The following is an 11,094-nucleotide window of genomic DNA, read 5'->3' on the forward strand; positions in this document are numbered from 1 at the left end:
CAGAAGTTTCCAGAAGCAGAGTTAGATCCCGCCCCAGGCTCCAGTGCGGGCGGCCCACCGGAGGCCTGGGAGAAGGACTGTGTGCTGGACTCCCTGCCAGAGGAACACCCTGGAGGGAGGCCGGACTTCCCCTTCCCCCAGATCCTCCATTCCAGCCCCCCGGGCTGGGGGACGAAGATGCCGGATGCCCGGCCCGACAGCACGACGCCACGCTCGCCAGAGATGCCTCGATCGGTTGGTGCTTCGGGCCTCGGCCCCAGATAGCCGCAGTTCCTCTGGGCACGGCGACCAATCAATCAATCAATCAATCGTATTTATTGAGCGCTTACTATGTGCAGAGCACTGTACTAAGCGCTTGGGAAGTACAAATTGGCAACACATAGAGACAGTCCCTACCCAACAGTGGGCTCACAGTCTAAAAGGGGGAGACAGAGAACGGAACCAAACATACCAACAAAATAAAATAAATAGGATAGAAATGTACAAGTAAAATAAATAAATAAATAAATAGAGTAATAAATATGTACAACCATATATACATATATACAGGTGCTGTGGGGAAGGGAAGGAGGTAAGATGGGGGGATGGAGAGGGGGACGAGGGGGAGAGGAAGGAAGGGGCTCATCCTGGGGGCATCCCCCCGCCACCGGATCCCTTCACCCACAACCCCAGCGATGACACACACACCTAAACACACAGAAAAATGACGCACAATCACGAAGTAACCACAGGCAACCACACACAAACAGAAGCAGAGATATATATTTACGTATCACACTCCAAGGAGTTAGGCAAAGATACCGTATGAGCACAAACCTATAGTCGCTCAAGAGCGATTACTCACGTGGACGTCGCTAATCAATCAATCACATTTCCTGAGCACTTACTGTGGGCGGAGCACTGGGCTAAGCGCTTGAGAGAATACAACAGCATCATCATCAATCGTATTTATTGAGCGCTTACTGTGTGCAGAGCGCTTGGGAAGTACAAGTTGGCAACGTATAGAGACAGTCCCTACCCAGCAGTGGGCTCACAGTCTAAAAATACAATATAATGGAGTACACAGGCACATTCATCTTGTAACCTCCCCAGCGCTTAGAACAGTGCTTTGCACATAGTAAGCGCTTAATAAATGCCATCATCATCATCATTCCCTGACCATGATGAGTTCACAGGCTACGGTTTAGTTTACACCTTATAAACCTTATGTATATATGTTCGTACATATTTATCACTCTATTTATTTATTTATTTTATTTGTGCATATCTATTCTATTTATTTTATTTTGTTAGTATGTTTGGTTTGTTCTCTGTCTCCCCCTTTTAGACTGTGAGCCCACTGTTGGGTAGGGACTGTCTCTATATGTTGCCAATTTGTACTTCCCAAGCGCTTAGTACAGTGCTCTGCACATAGTAAGCGCTCAATAAATACGATTGATGATGATGATGATGATGATAAACAAGCCACGTCCTCTGCACCAAAATCCCTGCCGACCCAAAAAAGTGACATCGGAACACAAAATGACACCGGGTGATATACATTTCCTGCACACATGATTCACTCGTACACCCACGCGAACCCGGGCCTGCCCATCTCAATCAATCAATCGGTGGTATTTATTGAGTGCTTACTGTGTGCTGAGCACTGTACTAAGCGCTCGGATGAGTAGAGTGCAACAGAGACAGTAGGCACGTTCCCTTATCCATAAGGCAGCGGCACCCGTGCCCGCTGAGGCCAAAACTCAGTAACGACCGTGATATTCCATGGCCCTGGCACAGAAATACTGGCAAGGAGAAGCCTTGATAATAATAATAATGGCATTTATTAAGCGCTTACTATGTGCAAAGCACCGTTCTAAGCGCTGGGGAGGTTACAAGGTGATCGGGTTGTCCCACGGGGGGGCTCACAGTCTTAATCCCCATTTTACAGATGAGGCAACTGATCTATTCAAAGCCTTATTGGAGGCCCGCCTCCTCCAAGAGGCCTTCCCCGACTAAACCCTCCTTTCCTCCTCTCCCACTCCCTTCGGCGTCGCCCTGACTTGTTCCTTTTATTCATCCCCCCTCCCAGCCCCACAGCGCTCACTGTTATTTATTGATTTCTATCAATGTCTGTCTCCCCTCTAGACAGTAGGCTCGTTGTGAGCAGGAAACGTGTCTGTTGTTATCTTGTACACTCCCAAGCGCTTAACACAGTGCTCTGCACACAGTAAACGCTCAATAAATACGATTGACTGACTAATCTACTAGAGAGAGCCCCACAATCAAAAATCTCCCACACCCAACCTGGACTCCTCTAGACCATAAACTCATTGTGGGCAGGGAATGTGTCTGTTCTATTGCCCCGGGGTGCTCTCCCCAGTGCTTAGTACAGTGCTCTGCACACAGTAAGCGCTCATAAACATGACTGATGGAGCCCTTTTTCCTCTCCTCCTCCCCATCTCCCCGCCCTACCTCCTTCCCCTCCCCACGTGTATATATCTTTGTTCAGATTTATGACTCTATTTTACTTATGCATATTTACTATTTTATTTATTTTGTCAATGATGTGCATAGAGCTCTAATTCTATGCGTTCTGACGACTTTGACACCTGTCCACACGTTTTGTTCTGTTGTCCGTCTCCCCCTGCTAGACTGCGAGCCCGTTGCTGCGGAGGGACTATCTATGTTGCCAACTTGTACTTTCCAAGCGCTTAGTACAGCGCTCCGCACACAGTGAGCGCTCAATAAATATGAATGAATGAATGAATGACTCCTCCCCTTCCCAAAAGGGGAGAGGCGGCCTCCTCCACGGTCCCCCCAGAAAGAGTTGGAGAAAAGGACTCTCTCCTCCGGCAGATCAGGATTGGGAGAGAGCAGCCGGGATCTTCTCGTCTGTCCACGAGGCCATTCCCAGCAGATCAGGATTGGGAGAGAGCAGCCGGGATTTTTCCTGTCTGCCCACGAGGCCATTCCCAGGCCCCGGGGAGGGCGGCAGGCTGGGTACCCCGCCTCCCCACCCCCACGGCCTCACCCAACTTCCCAAACCAGCTCCTCCAGCTCCGGGTGGAGCTCTCTTCCAAGAGCTAGGAAAGGGGAGCACTACTACCTCATAATTCTCCCTCTAAGGCCTAGGAAAGAGCCCCCAGCTCTAAACCCCCCAACTTTGGGAAAGCTGAGTTCAAACACTCCGACTCCGCAATCCTCCGGCCTCCAATTTTCTCCCCTTCGGCGGAGCAAGGGCCATTTTCTTCCTTCTTCCCCTGGATCGGTTCCCAGTGCAGCCCCACCCCAGCCTCCAGATCACCCTTATTTTACTCAGGTCTTCTCCACAGTAATAACGATGGTATTTGTTAAGCCCTTACTATGTGCAGAGCACTGTTCTAAGCGCTGAATCTTTCCATGACTCTGCAAGCCCACAGTCCCTTTCTGGATTCGGCCGTTTGGGGAGTTGCTGGGAACCAGAAAATCCCTCTAAACCCCCAGGACTTCCTCGCCCTTCCCGTTTCGTAGATCTGCTTCCGTGGGGAGAGTTTATGCCTGGTATCAAATCCCCCTTAATGCCCACTTCCCTTCAAAGGCCGGACTCTTTCCTCCCGCCACACATTTTTGGGTGGGGCTGGATCAGGGTGGCCATTGACAGCATTGGAGAATACTGGATACCCCTTTGCAGATTCCCCGCACCCCCAAACACACATACACACGTACACACAAACACACACACACACACACACACACACACACACACACACACACACACACACACACACACACGGTGAAGGAAGACCAGCTAAAAACCAGACTCTCCTGTACAGGGCCAGATAAATCGCCACCTTATGTTAAACTCGAAAGACAATCTCCGTATGCCCCCAAATTCTTACCCCCTTCCTTGCTTTCCAGCATCCCACCCCAAAAGTCAAAATTCTCCAAATCTTTGCCTGTTTTCCCACCCTGGCTCAGTGGAAAGAGCCCGGGCTTGGGAGCCGGAGGGCAGGGGTTCAAGTCCCGGCTCCGCCACTTGTCAGCTGGGTGACTTGGGGCAAGTCACTTCTCTTCTCTGGGCCTCAGTGACCTCATCTGGAAAATGGGGATGAAGACTGTGAGCCCCACGTGGGACAACCTGATCACCTTGTAGCCTCCCCAGCGCTTAGAACAGTGCTTTGCACGTAGTAAGCGCTTAACAAATGCCATCATCCAGTGCTTGGAACAGTGCCCAATGCTTAGAACAGTGCTTGGCACATAGTAAGCGCTTAACAAATACCAACATTATTATTATTACCCTCCTCCTTCATCCTCCGAGTCTCCCCATAAGGGTTCTCACTTCCTTCCATCCCCCAGGGGTCCCGTCCTTCTGCAACCTTAACCTAGCCCTGAGTGTGTACCTCAGTGTACCTCAGTGTACCTCAGTGGTACCTGACTGGCACTCGGAGAGCAACTCTGGACCCTATTTCCAGAAGAGGAGAAGCAGCATAGCCTAGCGCCTAGAAGCACACGGGAGTCAGAAGGACCTGGGTTCTAATTCCGGCCCAGCCCCTTGTCCGCTGCGTGACCTTAGGTGTGTCCCTCCGTTTCTCTGGGCCTCAGCTGCCTCATCTGTAAATCGGGGGTGAAGACCGTGAGCCCCATGTGGGACGTGGACTGTGTCCAACCTGATTAGCTTGGATCCACCCCGGCGCTTAGTACGGGGTGAACGCTTAACGGATAACACTACAAAAAATAAAAATAAAAGGAGGCAACTCGATTCCCGGCGCTATTCCCTCTTCCCCCGCCCCGCCCCAGGGCCGAATGGACAGGAAGCTTCCCCCTTCCTGCCTGAGAGGAAGTGAGTGCCACACCCGGCCCCAGGATGGCCCTTTGAGGGCTCTGAAGGATATGGGGGTGACCCCGGGAAACCAGGACTCTCCCGTGGGACTCGACAGAACCTCAAAGGGAGAACGGCCCTGGGGTTCAAGTGGGAGTCGGAAGGGGAAAGGCGGACGGATCGTGCAGGGTCCAACGTCTCACTGCCACCGTCTTCACCCTCTTGGCTCAATATGCCATCCACTCCCGCTCTGCGTTCCCCACCCATTGCATAGGAATACCTCACCTTGAAGGGCACGGAGGTTTTCGGCCCGGCGACTCCTACACGGTCTCATCGGGGTCTTAACTTGGCATGGCGCCCATCAACACCCCCACCCCAAAAACCAAGCACACCCTAACGCGGCCCAGAGGCCCACGTCCCAGCCCCTCATCCGGACCCAAACAGAGGCTCCAAAATACCCCTTCCCTTCTCCTCCTCTCAACCCTGAGCCCACTGTTGGGTAGGGACCGTCTCTAGATGTTGCCAACTTCCCAGGCGCTTAGTACAGTGCTCTGCACACGGTAAGCGCTCAATAAATACGACTGAATGAATGAATGAACCCCGAGGAGTCCTGCGCGGCCAGTGGTGCCCTTCCCCTCCGCCCCAGATAATCTGCACCAACCAAGGAAGCGTGGCTTAGTGAGAAGCAGCGTGGCCTAGGGGTTAGAGCAAGGGCCTGGGGTCCGGAAGGACCTGGGTTCTAATCCTCCCCTCCGCCACTCATCCGCCGTGCAACCTGGGGCGTGTCCCTTCACTTCTCTGGGCCTCGGTGACCTCATCTGAAAGGCAGGGATTAGGACCCGTGAGTCCCACGTGGGCCTCGGACTGAGTCCAACCCGATTAGCTTGTATCTACCCCAGTGCTTGGCACATGGTAAGCGCTTCGCACTTAATGATAGCATTTATTAAATGCTTACTATGTGCAAAGCACTGCTCTAAGCACTGGGGAGATTACAAGGTGATCAGGTTGTCCCACAGGGGGCTCACAGTCTTCATCCCCGTTTTACAGATGAGGTAACTGAGGCCCAGAGAAGGGAAGTGACTCGCCCAAAGTCACCCAGCTGGCAATTGGTGGAGCCGGGATTTGAACCCATGACCTCTGACTCCAAAGCCCGGACTCTTTCCACTGAGCCGCGCTGCTTCTCTAAGCACACTTGTCAGCTGTGTGACTCTGGGCAAGTCACTTAACCTCTCTGGGCCTCAGTGACCTCATCTGTAAAATGGCGGTGAAGAGTGGGAGCCCCACGTGAGACAACCTGATGACCTTATCAACTCCCCCGGCGCTTAGAACAGTGCTTTGCACCTAGTAGGCGCTTAATAAATGCCATCGTTATTACTATTATTCGCGAATTCCAGGAAGAAAAGCCAAAGGGTTGGGCTCTTCACGAGGTGGGGCGGGGTGGGGTGCTGCATTGCCTTAGCAGTTGGGCCTGGTCCTGAAAAGTCAATCAATCAATCAATCAATCAATCAATCTATCGTATTTATTGAGCGCTTACTGTGTGCAGAGCACTGTACTAAGTGCTTGGGAAGTACAAGTTGGCAACATCTAGAGACGGTCCCTACCCAACAGTGGGCTCACTGTCTAGAAGGGGGAGGCAGAGAACAAAACCAAACATATTAACAAAATAAAATAAATAGAATAGACACGCACAAGTAAAATAAATAAATAAATAGAGTAATAAACATGTACAAACATATATTCAAGTCCCCACACCCCTCCCCACTTGGGGAATCATTACATAAGGATGTGGAGCAGCGTGGCTCAGTGGAAAGAGCACGGACTTTGGAGTCATAGGTCATGGGTTCGAATGGGAAGCAGCGTGGCTCAGTGGAAAGAGCCCGGGCTTGGGAGCCAGAGGTCATGGGTTCTAATCCCGACCCCGCCACACGTCAGCTGTGTGACTCTGGGCAAGTCACCTCACTTCTCTGTGCCTCAGTCACCTCATCTGCAAAATGGGGATTAAAACTGTGAGCCCGTGGGAAAACCTGATCACCTCGTATCCCCCCCAGCGCTTAGAACAGTGCTCTGCGCATAGTAAGCGCTTAACAAATGCCATCGCCATCATTATTATTATTATCCCGGCTCCGCCACATCAATCAATCGTATTTATTGAGCGCTTACCGTGTGCAGAGCACTGTCCTAAGCGCTTGGGAAGTACAAGTTGGCAACACACAGAGACAGTCCCTACCCAACAGCGGGCTCACAGTCCCACATGTCCGCTGTGTGACCTTGGGCAAGTCGCTTCACTTCTCTGAGCCTCAGATCCCTCATCTGTAAAATGGGAGGTGAAGACTGGGGGCCCCACGTGGGACAACCTGATCACCTTGTAAGCTGCCCAGCGCTTAGAACAGTGCTTTGCACATAGTAAGCGCTTAACAAATGCCATCCTTATTGTTATATAACACATCATCCTGCGCACACTCTAAACGTGGCCCTTGCAACGGTTTCCTCTCCTCTCCCCGCCCAGGGGGGTCCTCTTGGGGTCCGGATGGGGGGCGATGAAGCCCCACTTGGGCCTCGGACCCCACCCTTCTGGCCCTGGATTCCGGGGGCCCTCCCCTCCTCAAAGCACACCCCCTTCTCCTCCCCTCCCAGAGCTTCTGCTATGAATTAGTCACCACTTCCAACCACCACATTCCTCAGGCTGCTGGCCTGGCGCCAGGGGCTGGGCTGGGGGCGAGATCCCGCCCCGGAGGATTTAAGGGGAGGGGGCTTCTTGGTGGGAATTGGGGGGGCCTGACTCCTGAAGCTCGGTGGGATTCAGGGATGGGGGCATGGAGAAGCCCCAAAGCGGATCCACCCCGCACCCCCAACTCCCTGGCCCGAGAAAACTCCCCTGCAAACTTTTGGGTTGCAGGGGAAAATCAATCCATCAACCCATCCGCCCAACAATCAATCAGTCAATCGCATTTATTGAGCGCTTACTGTGTGCAGGGCACTGGACTAAGCGCTTGGGAAGTCCAAGTTGGCAACATCTAGAGCCAGTCCCTACCCAAAAGCAGGCTCACAGTCTAGAAGGGGGAGGCAGAGAGGAAAACAAAACGTATTAACAAAATAAAATAAATAGAATAGATGTGTACATGTAGAAAGACACACACACCCCCGGACCCAGAATATTCATTCATTCACTCAATCGTATTTATTGAGCGCTTACTGTGTGCAGAGCACTGGACTAAGCGCTTGGGAAGTACAAGTTGGCAACATCTAGAGCCAGTCCCTACCCACCAGCGGGCTCACAGTCTAGAAAGGGGAGGCGGAGGGCAAAACAAAACGTATTAAGAAAATAAAATAGAATAGATGTGTGCAAGTAGAAGGAGAAAGACACACCCACCCCCGGACCCAGAATATTCATTCATTCATTCATTCAATCGTATTTATTGAGCGCTTACTGTGTGCAGAGCACTGGACTAAGCGCTTGGCAACATATAGAGACAGTCCCTACCCAACAGCGGGCTCGCAGTCTAGAAGGGGGAAGCAGAGGGCAAAACGAAACATATTAACAAAATAAAATAAATAGAATAGATGTGTACAAGTAGAAGAAGTAGAAAGACACGTACACCCCCGGACCCAGAATATTCATTCATTCAATCGTATTTATTGAGCGCTTACTGTGTGCAGAGCACTGGACTAATCAATCAATCAATCGTATTTATTGAGCGCTTACTGTGCGCAGAGCACTGGACTAAGCGCTTGGGCAGTACAAGTTGGCAACATACAGAGACAGTCCCTACCCAACAGTGGGCTCCCAGTCTAGAAGGGGGGAGACGGACAACAAGACAAAACATATTAACAAAATAAAATAAAATAAAATGATGGAATTTGCTAAGCGCTCGCTGGGTGCCAAGCGCTGTTGTGGACGGTCCGGGCTGAAACAGGGTGGGGCGGGAGGAAGGAAAGGCAGGGGGTGCATTCATTCATTCAATCGTGTTGATTGGGCGCTTACTATGTGCAGAGGACTGTACTAAGCGCTTGGGAAGCCACAACCCGACAGTGGGCTTCAGGGTGGGGCGGGGCTGAGAGGGCCGCAAGGAATTGGGGAGGGGAGAAAGCAGGAGGAAACTTCTGTGCTTGTAAACACGGGGGTAACACGGTGTCCATCGGGATGGGCCACCGCCCCGGCTCCGGCCTGGGATTTTTCCCAGCCTTGGGAAGGGAGAGAGAGCCCAAGCGCTTAGTCCAGTGCTCTGCACACAGTAAGCACTCAATAAATACCACTGATTGCCCGGAGAAGCCAGGGGGGGAGAAGGGACGGGAACCACCAGGACTCCAGGACCGGTCCCGGGCCTCCAAAGGGTGGGGAACTTGGGAAGGCTGGCCTGTCTCTCTGTGTTGCCAACTTGCACTTCCCAAGCGCTTAGTCCAGTGCTCTGCACACAGTAAGCGCTCAATAAATACGACTGAATGGATGAATGTGGCCAGCTTGTCCGTCCCAAGCGCTTAGTCCAGTGCTCTGCACACAGTAAGCGCTCAATAAATACGACTGAATGGATGAATGTGGCCAGCTTGTCCGTCCCAAGCGCTTAGTCAGTGTTCTGCACATAGCAAGCGCTCAGTAAATACGATTGAATGAATGAATGTGGCCAGCTTGTACTTCCCAAGCGCTTAGTCAGTGCTCTGCACACAGTAAGCGCTCAATAAATACGACTGAATGGATGAATGTGGCCAGCTTGTCCGTCCCAAGCGCTTAGTCAGTGCTCCGCACATAGCAAGCGCTCAATAAATACGATTGAATGAATGAATGTGGCCAGCTTGTACTTCCCAAGCGCTTAGTCAGTGCTCCGCACACTGTAAGCGCTCAATAAATACGACTGAATGAATGAATGTGGTCAACTTGTACTTCCCAAGCGCTTAGTCAGTGCTCTGCACACAGCCAGCGCTCAAAAAATACGATTGAATGAATGAATGTGGCCAACTTGTACTTCCCAAGCGCTTAGTCCAGTGCTCTGCACACAGCCAGCGCTCAATAAATACGACTGAGTGAATGAATGTTGCCAGCTTGTCCGTCCCAAGCGCTTAGTCCAGTGCTCTGCACACAGTAAGCGCTCAATAAATACGACTGAATGAATGAATGTTGCCAGCTTGTACTTCCCAAGCGTTTAGTCCAGTGCTCTGCACACAGTCAGCGCTCAATATATACGACTGACTGAATGAACGTTGCCAGCTTGTCCGTCCAAAGCGCTTAGTCCAGTGCTCTGCACACAGTAAGCGCTCAATAAATACAATTGAATGAATGAATGTGGTCAACTTGTACTTCCCAAGCGCCTAGTCAGTGCTCTGCACACAGCCAGCGCTCAAAAAATACGATTGAATGAATGAATGTGGCCAACTTGTACTTCCCAAGCGCTTAGTCAGTGCTCTGCACACAGCCAGCGCTCAATAAATACGACTGAATGAATGAATGTGGCCAGCTTGTCCTTCCCAAGCGCTCAGTCCAGTGCTCTGCACACAGTCAACGCCCAATAAAGCCAGGGGTGGGGAGAAGGGACGGGAACCACCCGGACTCCAGGACCGGTCCGGGGCCTCCGCAGGGTGGGGAAATCAATCAATCAATCAATCAATCAATCAATCGTATTTATTGAGCGCTTACTGTGGGCAGAGCACCGGACTGAGCGCTTGGGAAGGCCAAGTTGGCAACAGGCCCAAGTGTTGCCAACTTGTCCTTCCCAAGCGCTTAGTCCAGTGCCCTGCCCACAGTAGGGCGTTCAAGCAATACGACTGAATGCCTGAATGCAAGACGATTGACTTGGATTCCGCTTCCCACCCAACTTTTTTCCCAACTGCGGGGAAGTGCGCTCCAAAAGGGGGCCCTCCCTTTCCCCCTTTTCCCACCCAATTGTGTTCCCCCAAGTGTCCCCTGATTTTCCCCCCAAATAGGATGGATCAATCGGCTTGATTTCCGATGAGCCCTACCTGTGCGCTCAGCCCCGGGCTGCTGCTGCCCTAGTTGTGGGGGGCGAAGGGCAGGATGGGGGGGTGTCGACGACCCCCCGGGCCCTCCCGGGGTGGCAGGGGAGGGGGGGTCCGGGCAGGGCAGGGCAGTTGGGTGGCCGTCCCCGCGGCGGAGCAGCTCCGAGTGGCCGGGTTGGGGGGCGGCTCTTGTAAGGCCTCCGGGAGGGGACTGGTCCTGCCCCTTCCCTGCCCGGGCGGGGACAGAAGGCGGGGCCCGGGGCGGGAGAGGCCCAGGGCATCCTGCCAAGGCCGGGACCCACCCTACGGGGGATCCTCCTCCTCCTCTTCCTCCTCCTCCTCCTCCTCATCACCATGAACAAGGCCT

The 11,094-nt window shown here is 52.5% G+C and overlaps 1 protein-coding gene across 6 annotated transcripts in view; it reads right to left on the bottom strand.

Annotated features, from left to right (window-relative positions):
* AHNAK (AHNAK nucleoprotein) overlaps positions 1–10,813 on the bottom strand; it is a 50,967-nt gene extending 40,154 nt beyond the window's left edge. For all 6 annotated transcript variants that reach the window (XM_038764829.1, XM_038764828.1, XM_038764830.1 and 3 more), the window contains exon 1: positions 10,731–10,813. The gene's annotated coding sequence lies outside the window, so the exon portion shown is untranslated. The remainder of the gene's footprint in view (positions 1–10,730) is intronic.
* Between the last annotated feature and the right edge of the window lie 281 nt (positions 10,814–11,094).

This window comes from Tachyglossus aculeatus, chromosome 22 (genome assembly GCF_015852505.1).
Source record: "Tachyglossus aculeatus isolate mTacAcu1 chromosome 22, mTacAcu1.pri, whole genome shotgun sequence".
NCBI lineage: Eukaryota > Metazoa > Chordata > Mammalia > Monotremata > Tachyglossidae > Tachyglossus > Tachyglossus aculeatus.